This window comes from Furipterus horrens, unplaced genomic scaffold (assembly GCF_987537825.1).
Source record: "Furipterus horrens unplaced genomic scaffold, mFurHor1.1.pri manual_scaffold_6, whole genome shotgun sequence".
NCBI lineage: Eukaryota > Metazoa > Chordata > Mammalia > Chiroptera > Furipteridae > Furipterus > Furipterus horrens.
The window spans coordinates 141,660,885-141,674,333 of record NW_028327176.1 but is presented as its reverse complement, the minus strand read 5'-3'; the positions used below and the strand labels follow the sequence as shown (position 1 = coordinate 141,674,333).

At 40.1% G+C, this 13,449-nt stretch overlaps 1 pseudogene; it reads left to right on the top strand.

The window, feature by feature from the left end:
- The first annotated feature begins 5,512 nt into the window (after positions 1-5,512).
- Positions 5,513-8,017, top strand: LOC150007511 (histone acetyltransferase KAT7 pseudogene; annotated as a pseudogene).
- Positions 8,018-13,449: the final 5,432 nt, after the last annotated feature.

Genomic DNA, 13,449 nt, shown 5'->3' with positions numbered 1-13,449 from the left:
TTGGCATCATAGCTTGCACCAAGGATGCTGTACTGTGGAAAAGACAAGAAGCTTCCATCAGTGAGAAGGAGCTTTCCTATCCTTTAATGACAGGCCAGGGGCTGCTGTTATTAACATCCAGAATTCAAATAGTATTTTTTTCAGTACAGGGAGTCAGCCTTTGGGGGAAGCGCTTCCTTTCCTTTGTTATACCTATACTCTGCCCTAGGTGTAAGGATGCTCCCGCAAGGGGCTTCACAAAGGGATGAGGCACCACAGATGCTGGTTCTGGGAAGCTGAGTCTCCTTTCTGGAATCCTCCATGGAGGCTCTGGGTTTGCAAGGCAGCTGTCTCTGTTCTTTGAAACTGGGGTTATTTGCTAAGCAAAGGCAGCACCATCACATCTTGCTGATGCTTCTAGCAAAACATCAGTAGCAAATGATCCTCTTAAGCAAGTGCAAGTGGCTGGAGGCGATGCTGGGGGCTAAAAATACCCAATGGACTAAAACCAAAACAACCGCACCACCTCAATGCCAGTGCATCAGAGGACTCCTTCAGAATACTGATGTCAGGAAACTGCCTTAGAACCAGCAGGCTGATGGAATGGCAGGAGGGGCTTCTTTCCTTATGAGCAAACTGCTCACATCCTGGGGCACCACGGCAGTGACTTCGGCTCTTCTGCTTCATCTGTCTGGTCAGAGAGAGGCTCAGCACTGAGGCCAACTCGATTGAGGGTGTAAGAGGACTGGACCAGAGCTGGAAAGGGAAATGCCTTCTGCACACTCTGGCTCTTTGATTTCAGCATGCATTATTCCTGAGTCCAATGGACCATTTCCCATCCCTTTCAATGAATGGCAGAAGTCCCTGCTACAGTTTATGTTTTGATTTTGGAAAAGAAAATCCTTGCATATTTTCCACATAATCCTTGCTCAATCTTAACATTCTCGTCACCAGTTTATTCTAAATCACAGGAAATCCTTTTTTCTATGGAAGCCTGGAACAGGGCTTTTGCATGGAAAGGACGTCAGGGAATGTTGATGGCTAGTGGCCCTTGTATTACTAGGTTATTAGTAACATGAAGTTACTAGTGTAATTGGGACACATTGAAGTGTGACCACATGAGGATTCAAGCTTCTTTACTGTGAATCTATTTTTCTGGGAGTGAGGAGTGTTTTCAGAATACTGTTGGAATGGTCCATGGGGTTTGATATTTGCGTTTTTCTGGAACCCCATCTCCTTTCTCTCTACTGGAGTCATTAGGGTCCTGTTTGCTCCCCAGGTTGTCTGATTTCCAGCCTTTGTTGTCTCCTCTCCCCATGACTAGTTCTCCCTGAATACAGCTGCAGTCTCAGCACTGCCCTAGGCCCAAGGACTAGTCCCATTTCCAGGTAGAGGATACAAGAGGAGTTTCACACTTCAGCATCAAGTGGCCTTTGGTGCTAGTACAGCCTTGACCTCATGCCAGTTTTTTTTTTTTAATTTAATTTTTAAAGTATATTTATTGATTATATTGTTATAGTAGTTTCAATTTTTCCCCCTTTGCTCCCCTCTGCCTGTACCCCACTTTCCTCCAGCAATCCTACCCCTCCTTAGTTCATGTCCATTGGTCGTGCATATAAGTTCTTTGACTTCACCCTTTCCTATATTATTCTTAACATCCCGCTGTCTATTTTGTACCAACCAATTATGCTTCTTAATCACTGCATCATTTCCCCATTTCTCCCTCTCCCCACTCTCAGCTTATAACCCTTCAAATGATCCCCATACCTCTGATACTGTTCCTATTCTGGTTTGCTTAGTTGGATTTCATTTTTATTTTTTAGATTCAGTTGTTGATAATTGTGACAAGGGCAACCTGTTTCACCATGTTGTGGTGCTGTATGTGGGGGAGGGGTTCATTTTTGAGGAAGATTGTTGAAATCTGGGTGCTGCTCTCTGGAAGGTCAAGGTCCCAGGGTTTGGGTGGTGACATTTAAAGACAAGCAGATGCCACTGGAATCCTGGACACTTTCATTTAAGCTTCTAGACAGTGAGTTTTGAAGGGGCACTTGAATAGTTCCTCTGGGCAAAGTCCTTAGATGTGGTGGCTGAAAGCCAGTCCTATTATCTCCATAGTCCTCCTCCTCTCAACTTTATAACAATTCACTTGATTCCCAAATGGAATGTTTCTCTCCCATCCGAGTCTTTGATCTGGCCTGTCAGCGGCACATCAGATTGTGTCACCTGCTCTCTCTCTCCTTGCTATATCATCTTACTCTGTTCCTTCTGAACTGCATGTCCCTTCACATTTGGATGATTGTTTGAAAACACCGCCTCGACGTTTTTCCTATTGTATCATGTGTCTTGTGCTCCCGCTCTCTGGTGGAAATGAGAATGCACAGTTAAAAGAAACCCAAACATTTCAGTTAACAAGATACATAGGATGGAAACCTTGCTGTGTGTGCCATGCACTGGAGTACATCTGAAGACACATCCTTAAACAAAAAGGACTTCTTTAAAAACATTGCATATAGTTCATTTAAAGTATTAATTTAAAGTTTAGAAGACTCTCTCAATCTGCATAGACTCTGATTTATTTTCTTCTTTTTTTTTGCAAATTGTTAAGATCTACATGCAAAATTATATGGCTCTCTTTGCTCTTTATTACAGCATGGTATATATAATTGATTATGAAATAGTATTACTGTATGTCATATGCTACTTAAGCATGATCACAGTCACCTGGACTATCATCAAATTTATAATTATTATAGTTCTGAATTATTAAGCACATACTATATAAAACAGTGGTTTTCAAAAGGGTGCACCTCAGAACTACCTAGGGAGCTTTTTAAAATCCCACTTCTCAGGCCACACTCCCAGACCAATTAAACAAGAATTGCAGGGGGTGAGACCCAGTCATCAGTATTTTCTAAAGTTCCTTGGCAAGTTGTACTTGGTTTTGAGAACCAGTGATGTGAAACCTACTCAAGTTATTCTGTGTACCAGCAGTATTGGTATCACCTGGGAGCTTGATAGAACTATCAAGCCCCAGCCGAGACCTACTGAGTCAGAATCTGCGTTTTCTCAAGATCCTAAGATGCTTCCATATGAGCTTTAAAATTTGGGAAGCACTGATGGACATGGAAGGGCACTCTGCTAAGCATCTCAAGGTCATTCATTCACAAACAATTTATTATCTTTTCATGGTATGCGGGACACTGCGTGAGGCTTAAGTTCACCTCTGCCTGGCAAAGTGGTATTTGAGCATTATTTTATGAGGAAATTGAGGCTAGGTCAAGCTAAATATCTCAAAAGAGGCTCAGCCAGGATTTGTATCCTGGCCTGTTACTCTAAAACACAGCTTTCCCCACAACACCAAGCTGTTTCTAAGTATAGTTCTACAGTAAGTCAAACAGACAATGCTTCCTAAATCTTTACCCTATTAATAACATCTTTAATCTGTTTATCAAGAACAGAATTAAAGGTAAGATTGACTGGTGAAACATGTCACTGTTTGTTAGTCACTGATGCAGAAGGCGGGAGGTATGAGAAAAATATTCCCCTTTCCTTGTGAGTGAGTCCCAGGGGACACACTGAATATTCATTTTAAAGAGGAAATATCCTCAGTTAGTTGTGTGGGGGCTCTAGCATGCCTGACTTTGGGTAACTGGTTTAGAAGAACCAAAATTGCCTGTGGGGTAGCTTCATGTAATTCAACATACATGCTTGTCATCTTGCTCAGTTGTTTGCCTCAAGGCCATCATTCTGGGGCTACTTGTTCAAAGATTTTGTGTAAGCAATTCACAGGGACTCTAGTAGCTAGAATGTGAGGGATATTTGATATGACTGGCAATGTGCTCAGTGATGTATATTGTATGTACTGATATTATTTTAACTAAGTAATAATAATGATCTGCCACTAGTTCTTTTCCACAAATCTAACTCTTGGCTATCTTGTGTCAGTTTCCTTCCCAAATTAGAGATGGCTTTAGTGGAACATTGTTAAGATATATTAGATGTAATAAAATGGAATAGGTAAAATAAACCTACCTTTTTGCTTAATTAGAAGTATTTTTCCCATCATTAAAAACCATAAACATGCAACAGCTTTTCAAAATTATTGTTGAACATTTTGATCTATAGCTACTTCCTAATGTACTTCACCATCATAATACCTTGGCCACCTTACTTTTTAAAATTCTATATGAACATTTTTCTCCATAAACCTTTGTTCATAATTTAGATAATTTCCTTAGGATGTGTTTCCTAAGTGGAGAAAGTGAGTTAGAGTGTGTGAACATTAAAATCAGAAAGGGAATATGTTTACTTACAACAAAAAAGATAATTATCAAGAAGGCCACTCATCAACATTCTCTCCTTGTCATAGAAAAGTACAGATGTCCTGCTCTGACTGGTGTGGCTCAGTGGGTTGGGTGTTGTCCCCACGGATCACTGGTTCAGTTCATGATCAGGGCACAGGCCTAAATTGTGGGCCAGATCCTTCATTGGGGATATGCAAGAGGCAGTTGTTTGGGTAGAAGAGAGAATCAATAGGACTTAGGGGTGGGAGAGAAGTTCAAGGTGCATTTGATGAAAGGCTTGCCTAGATGACATTCAGACTCCTTTGCTTCTCTGAGGTGATAACATTCCATGAATCTTGGGCATAACAGGACCACAGAGATTTGAAATTTTTTTCTCTTTGGAAATATACTTGGGTCTAGAGAGAAAAAGAAAATCCGTAAACACAGCAAGATTTCTCAAAGCTGGGATAAAAATAAGCACAACAATGGTAATAATAAAGCTTGTGTATTACTTTTTCAATATTTGAATCTTATTTATTTCAATCTTATTTCAAGACAGCTCTATTAATATATAAATGACACTCAGTAAACTACATATATTTAAAGACTACAACTTAGTACATTTTGACTTATGTATAGAACCATGATACCATTACCATAATCAAGAGAGCAAATGTATCCATCACCCCCAAATGTCTCTTGATGCCTCTGGCTAGTCCCTCTATGCCACTCCATCTACTTTTTGTTACTACTGATTAGTTTGCATTTTTAGAGTTAAATGGAACCACATAACATTGCACTCATTTTTTTTTTTTTTTTTTTTTTTTTTTTGGTAGGAGGAGGTCTGGCTTCTTTCACTCATGAAGCTTTTTTACATATATTTGTCCTATATAATTATTATAGCAATAACCCTATTATCAAAAAATTGATATTCAGAGGAGACTTCACTGGGCTCTTGAGGTGGACCTGGAGTCTCCTCTCCCCCTCCCTTGCTCCTATGGGCCCCTTGAGGTGTACCAGGAGAGTCCCTCTTACCTCTAATCCCTTTCTCTTCCTTCCCTCAAGAAACCTAGGTGTGAAAACCTAAAAAAAAAAAAAAAAAATTGATATTCAAAGAGGCTAAGTCCCTAGGTCACCCAGCTAAATAGTGACAGTGATGGTCTCAGAGCCCATGTTTTTCCCATTGCCACACATAGCCTGGCCAGGGCACTCCCCCAGAGTACCAACAGTCTCTGAGGTGTTTCATCTCTATGCGGTGAGTTGAAGAGGAGTGCTCTATCCATATCTTATGGGTATGGAGGTTGGAATCATGACCTGGAGTATTCGAAGATGAGCCCCTTACCTGCCATGACAGTATACCTGTGAAGAATATTAGTGGAGAGAGCGAACAGACACAAGTGGTCTGAAGTCTCGTAGGCTCTTCAGTTGTGAAGGCCCCTGGAGGCCTGGGCTGGTGGAGTCAGAGGGATCAGAAGAGGCTGCAGAGGTTATGCTCCTTTGGCTTTGAAGCAGAACTCAGTGCAGACCTGAGTTTACCAGAAGGTGGGAGGAGAGCACTGGCTGCCCAACTCTGCCTCAACCAGGGCAGCTCTGTTCTTCTCTAGTTCATACATTGTGCTTCTGGGTAAGATTTCTTTTCACAGAGGACCTTTGTCCTTAAAAAGTTTTGAAAGTCACTGATCTAGTTTAATATTCCACTTACAGATGAGGAAACTGAGAACTTGAAATGGTTGCCAAAGGACAGAATATACAATCAAATTTGAATTTCAAATAAACAAAAACCATTTTTTAGTGTAAGTATGTCTCAAATATGGTATGGGAGATAACTTACATTAAAAATTATTTATTTTTCCTGAATCTGACAACACTAAGCCTACAGAGATAACTGCTCTGCCCAAGAGAAGGTAAGGGCTGATGAAGCACAGGAAGGAGAGTATGTGGCTGATTCGAATGAACAGTCTCCTGTCCAGAAGTGCACCTTGGAAGGACTCTGCTGCATAAAAGTACAGATCCCCCCTTGCTGGAAGCCTGAAAATTGTTTTCAGCAGAGCAAAATTTGTTTAAGGGCTGGAGTGAGAGAGGTAGTGGAGGCAGGCAAGGATGAGGCCAATGGCCTGCTGGCATCCACCAGCCTGCCTTGTCCCTGGGTTTCTTCCTACCTTCCCTTCCCAGCTGTGCCCTGGGAGCTGGGGCTGAGCAGCCCATGATACTTGAGGTGATGAGCCACATGATGGCTCCAGCACTGGTGCCTGATCAAGAGGGCACACTGAATCCTTGTCCTGTAAGTTTCCAGTTTTCCCTCTCGAGCATGGGCGAGAAGAGAGGATAGGGAGAGAGAAGAGGCCTGAAAGTTAACAAGCAAAACCACTCAAATGATCTCCTGCTTTACTCTTCCCTGACTTGGCCTCATTAACACAAAGAGGCTAATATTTGGCTCTGGAGCAGGGCAGGACTGAAGGGCTCTCCAGGGGCCCTGTTAAATGTCATAAATTGCGAGAGCGCAGCTTGAGGAGTTTGTGAATGGCATCTGAGCCTGAGGCCATCTAGTAATATTTATACTGTGGAAGTTCAGCCCTTTTCCCCCTTTAAAAAAGTTTCTGATTTGTTTCCGAGGATGTCCATCTTAATCACTGTTTCTGGTGCTCTAATGGGCTAGAAACTCAGGTCCCGGGTTCCGGGGAAAGGGTGGGGAAGAAACAAAAGTTTGCACACGGGGAAGTGCTGGCAGGAGTTCATTTTCTGGACCTTTTATTCTGCCCAATGCCTTTTTTTTCTCTTTGGGGTACAGTTAGGAAAAGGTCTCTAGCTGTTGTGGGCAAAGAAAATAATACTGAGGGTTGCCTCAGCCCTTCAGTACAGCTATAAAAGAAAAAGGAGAACAGTGAAGAGGAATGGGAAAGGCTATTATCAGGAGAAGTTAAGGCTGCAAGGCCAAAGCAGAGAGAGCAACATGATTAAAACAATTGCTTTTGGTCACCGTGAGCTTGATACTTGCTACCATTCTCCCTATGCTGAAGAATATGCATGACTGGGACGACTCTGTGAGAATTCTGTTTAAAATACACGAAGAGCCAAACGATACTCTGCCAACACATGGCTAAATGTGTGTGCAAACACCCACCCAGTGATGAGATATACCACAAAGGTTCAATATCCATGTTTGAAGTGGATGGCAAGAAAAACAAGATCTACTGCCAGACCCTGTGCCTGTTGGCCAAGCTTTTTCTGGACCACAAGACATTATATTCTGAGGCGAAGCCCTTTCTGTTCTATGTTATGACAGAAGTGGACAATGCTGGCTGTCACCTGATAGTCTATTTTTCCAAGGAGAAGAATTCATTCCTCAACTATAATGTATCCTGTATCCTGGCCATGCCTCAGTACACGAGACAGAGCTAAGGCAAGATGCTCATTGATTTCAGTTACTTGCTTTCCAAAGTGGAAGAAAAAGTCGGCTCCTCCAAACATCCACTCTCAGACCTGGGGCTCATAAGCTGTCAGTTACTGGAAAGAAGTGCTTCTTCGTTACCTGCATAATTTCCAAGGCAAAGAAATTTCTATCAAAGAAATTGGCTGTGAATCCTGTGGACATTGTCAGCACTCTGCAAGCCCTTCAGATAGTCAAGTGTTAGAAAGGAAAACACCTAGTTTTAAAGAGACAGGACCTGATTGACGAGTGGATAGCCAAAAAGGCCAAGAGATCAAATGCCAATAAAACCATGGATCCCAGCTGTACCCCTCCCCAAGGCACTTAAATTGACCTGTTACTCTGAGCCAGTGAACCCTAGCAGTAGGAATCCATATCCTAGGGATCTATCTGTCATTTCTGTTGGTATTGTGATTAGCAAGTACAGTGTCCTTTGGGAGGGCCATCCCCCTCAGGACTGTCCTGGCTCCGACCTTCATGTATGCTGCAGGTGCTGGTTCTGAGGAACTGTTGTTTCGGCCTTAGTGAGGTTGCCCAGATGGGATCTATATTAGACTTGAGTGCAGGTCCCTCGTAGCACTGACCCAAGGTGTTCTGTTTGGTGCTGTACCTGTCCAGTCACCAGTTCTCTCCTCACATTCTTTTGCCCCATGAGGTTGGGTTGTGTCTTCTAAACTTTGTAATAGTGTTTCTTACTGCCTGGTCATCAGACCTCCAGATATAGTTGCCACTGCCAGAACATTAAAAAACATAAAAGAAGAAGAAAATCATACTTATTTTTAGTTTATAAAATCTAAGAATGAATTAAATTCACTGTTTAGCGATGCCCAAAGGGCATAAAACTCCTCAGCAGAAATGGTGAACTGTTACCAAAAATAATAAATTAATTGTTACATATTATATATATTTATTTTATCCTTCAAACAATACTATGAGGTGGGCACTGTTATCCCCATTTTAAAGGCAGAGGAACTAATCTCTGTTATAGACTCAAGTAGAAACCCATGCTAGCTGCTCACACCTTGGTTGGCTTCTGAACCCCATGGTCTGGCATTCCAGGCCCCTTACAATGTACTCTTAACCGGCCTTTTCAATTATATCTCACATGACTCATCTGTGGGCACAACTCAGATGTGGCAGGTCTCACTGTCCCTGAGCTCATCAGGCACTTTCCTCCTCTGAGATTATGAGTCCATTGGGCACATTGGGAATGTTGTCTGCCCATTTTTCCAAAATATTCTATCCACCCCTGGATCAGGTCCCATCTTCTACCCCGGCACCCTCATGGCCATTCCAGACCATTGAGGTTTCTCTCTTGGTCTGAATTATTGAAGAACTCCTCCTCAGGTGTTTAAGGCTGTACAGTCCTGAAGTTACTTCATTCTGTCCCTCAGGTCTGTTCTGTTTCTTAATAACTCGTCTCTCTGCCCTAAACAAATTACAAGCTACAGAAGGGAAGAGGCTTTGTATGAACATAATGGTCCCTCAGTCAGGATAAGGGTCTGGAAACTTTATTTTATACTTGCTGATTCTTAAAAAAATCACCAAAGAGGTTAGTGGTGGTCTTCACAGGCAACTGGGATATTCTTTGTGGCTCTTGGGTTAGGCATGGTCTAAAGTTTAATATTGAATATAAGCAGACAGCTCTCTCACTTATGCAGTACTGGTCTTATGCAAATTCATTTCTCTCAAATTATTCCATTAAACACATAATAAGATTTTGGAGTTGGAGAAAGTTTGTGTTCTTACAGGAACAAAGAGTCAACTGTTGTGGGCAATAGCTGCTATAAGTAGGTCTTCCCCTTTCTTTCTGGCATTACTTTAGTGACCATAGGACTCATGATGCATCAGCTTATCATATATCAGTGTTATTTGTGTCATTTTTCCATTAATTGCCATGAATTCCCATTAAGTGCCTTTCCCATTAATTGCAGACCAATGATTTAGGAGAGACTAGAAGTCTGACTGAAGATGTAAGGGTAAGGTCCAGTGGTGCCAGCACCGACTTTGTGTCTGGCTGTGGACGGTTCAATTGATTGAGCTCATGCTTATTTTTATCATGTAAAAGTGAGTTCTGAGGGGGGACTGAAAGGAACAGTATTTATGCTGCAGTATTTACTTTTAACTTTCACTAAATACAAGTTTTGCAAGAACTTTCCTACCCGAACAGTTGAGTGTCGCAGGGAGCATTTGTGATTTGTGAATCTGGGTAAGATAAACCAAACATGAAATATTTCTGGAAATATGTAAGCATTTTGTGTCTTTACCCTTCGTGAGGTCTCTCAGCTCATACCTAGGGTACTTGTGGCCTCAAGGCCTGTCCTCAGCTTTCTTCATTGTCCAAAGAAAGCTGCTTGTCCTCATGACAAAGGGGAGGAGGCCTTCTGGGGACAGAGAACAATGATTGCTTTCCTTTTATATTCATCATGAAGATCAATAATCCACATATAATTTCCACATTGGGTGATAAGTATAAGTAATTACAGAATAATTAAATGTGTTAAGAGTGGCCAGGACTGTTAAAAGAGCAATTATGTCGCTAACCCCTCTGGGCTGCCTTCACTCTGAGTTGGAATGAAGTAATTTGAAATATAAAATCAGATTTCAGAATGAACATTTCAGAGTCCTCTTCTATTACACACTGTTTACCTGTAGTAAAACTTCTTTTTTCTTTCTCAAAATTTAATGAACAGGTACTAGAGTCAGGACCTCAAACGAGGGCAGGGACAAAGGGAATTGAACATTGTGCCAAGGTAAGGCTGTCCCTACCTGCCTTTGTTCATGCCTCTACTAGATTCTTGCCAATCTTTCTTTCTTTCTTTCTTTCTTTCTTTCTTTCTTTCTTTCTTTCTTTCTTTCTTTCTTTCTTTCTTTCTTTCCATTCTTTCTTTCTTTCTTTCTTTCCATTCTTTCTTTCCTTTTTTTTTGTTCTCCAGCTTTTATGCTAAGCAGTGAGTATTTGAATCCTTCCAGAAAATTCCCTTTATTTAAGTTAAGCAGAGTTTGCTTTCGTTTCTCCTGCCAGTCTTTCAATATCTAGTTCAAATGCCAATTTCTCTTGACTTCTATGATCTTATCTGCCTGAATCTCCCCTAACCATAGTACTTTCTACTTCTGTAGTAGAATTCAGAATTCAAATTTATGGATAAAGAAACTAAAATTCAAATGACTTAAGACTTCTAAACTAAATGCTTACAGGAGCCAAACAAGATTTGAGGATCACTTTGGTACTGCACATATTTTAGCTTATGCTGACTGATACATACCTGAACAGATTATTCTATGTTTGTATTTGCTTGGCTCCCATAAGCATTTGAATTTGAAAGTCTTATCTTAAGGCACTTGAGTTTTAGTTTCTCTATCAATAAGTTTGCATTACTGTGTACCCCTACAAAGTTAGGAGGATAAAAAAGGGATAAGATATGTGAAAAATGCTTTGTAAATTATAAAGTAATAAGGAATGTTTTATTATCAGTAGTCATAAAATAAGACAGATTTTACTGAATTCTACTATAGAAATAGAAAGTACTATGTATCAGTCCAGGTTTATTTCTCAATCAGGTTTCATGTTCAATGTAGGCTGACTGTGGCCCTGCTCCATAAATCTTAACTTTGGGATCCAGGCTGACACAGGGACATTGCTAGGAGTAAGGCAACGTGTGATGGTACATATCTCTTCTGTTCACAAATCAAAATATGCCCTATTCCTTGGGTTTCTCTAGTAGGTCTGCATGAGCCAGACATTCATCCTGCATTAGGTGTTGGCAAACTAAAAGATTAGAAAACTAAAAAGTTGACAAAAGTCAAGAGAAGAATAATATTTTGTGACATATGAAAACTACATGAAATTCAGATTGTAGTGTTTTTATCAATTAAGTTTTATTTGGACAAACTTATCCTATTTGTGTATTGTCTATGGCTTGTTCATGCTACAATAGCAGAGACGAGTTACAACAGCCTATAAAATTTAAAATATTTACTGTCTGGTCCTTTACAGAGAGTTTGCTGTATCCTGTCTTATATCACTAGTCAGAAACCAACTTGATCAGGTAGGAGCTCAATCTAGGTTAGTTTTAGCTGTTTTTTTTTTCTCCCTAGTTTCTATGGACAGTGTGTTTGGAATCCAGGGCCACTATGTACTGCTGTGCATACCAGGGACTGTTATTTAAATAGCTTCTAATGTGACTGGAGGTCCTGAACTCATGTGATGGGGCAGCAAGGCTATTAGTGGTTATGTGCAGAAGGTGTCTTACCTCTTACTTAGAAGACTTCCAAAATGGCATTGAGTTGTAACTAATGCAAAAATACCCTAAGTTATATTAAAAAGCAAATGATAGCCTGTGGAAAATATTGGCAACAAATATGGTATACCAAAGATGAATATTTTAATACATAAAAAAGCTTTTGCAAGTTAATAAGAAAAAGATAAATACCAGAATTTAAAAAATAGTTAAAGTTTAAAATATTTAAGTAAATATCCAAAAACATGATAAAAACATTAAAAAAAAGATTTTATTTATTCATTTTTAGAGACAGGGGAGGGGAGGGACAGAGGGAGGGAAACATCAATGTGTGGTTGCCTCTTGTATGCCCCTAGCTGAGGACCTGGCCCACAACTCAGGCATGTGCCCTGACTTGGAATTGAACCAGCAACCCTTTGGTTCTCAGGCTGTCACTCAATCCACTGAGCCACACCAGCCAGGGCATATAATAAAATTTTAATCTCACCAATAAACAACAACAACAACAACAAAAAGCCAATTAAAACAGGGAACTTCAAATTTCAAATATTAAATTAGCAAAATAAAAGACAAACCCACCATTGGCAAAGGTATAAGGAATAGGGCACATTCTATAAATGTGCCCAATTTTGAGGGATAACTTGTTAAGATAAACCGAAAGCTTAAAAACATTTATACTCAGACTTTGCCTCAAGAAATTTATCTTAAGAAACTAATAAGTAGAGATGCACGAAGAGATTTATGTACAAGAACTTTTACTACTAATGTTATTTCTAATAGAAACAACTTGACTATCCAACAATTAATGCTAGACAATCCTTGAAATTATGTTGTAAAAGGAAAATTAATGTCATGGGAAATAGTGTATGATATATGATTAAGTGAAATAAACAGGATACAAATAGTATACATAATATGTTTCCATTTTTGTAAAAAGAGAGAAATGTATACACACAAAAAATGGGCTGACATATATTTACTAAAATATAGTGGTTATAGTGAATAGTGGTTATCTCTGAGTTACTGGATAGTGATTGATTTATATTTTTACCTTTGTGTTTTTCTGTACTTTCCTAATTTTCTACCTTATAAGCACTTATTACTTTGGTAATCAGAAAAAATTTTAGACATTGGGACTGAGGAAACTTTGACTTACAGGATGCTTGGGACTATACTGGGACCTTGTAATCCTCCACATCATTTCCTTAACTTTGAGAAAATTATTTTTGAACCACTTTTTAGGAAAATCATGGTCTTTATTTCCCTTGATCCACTAGAAAATGTGTGATTCTTGATGTTCACAGAGAAACATCCTGCTTTGGTCTCTCTTACCTGGGCATTAAAGAGAAAATATTTTGCTTGGATGCTCTGAGGTATTTAGAGAATTGCCTCAGCTCAGCAGGCCACTTTATCACTGTAGCTGTGGCTTAATCAGAGGCCAGAGTGCTTTCTGTGATGGAATGATCCAGCTTTGAATAGAAGTAGTCTTCTAAATTGGGGTGGGCCCCTGCAGCATGTG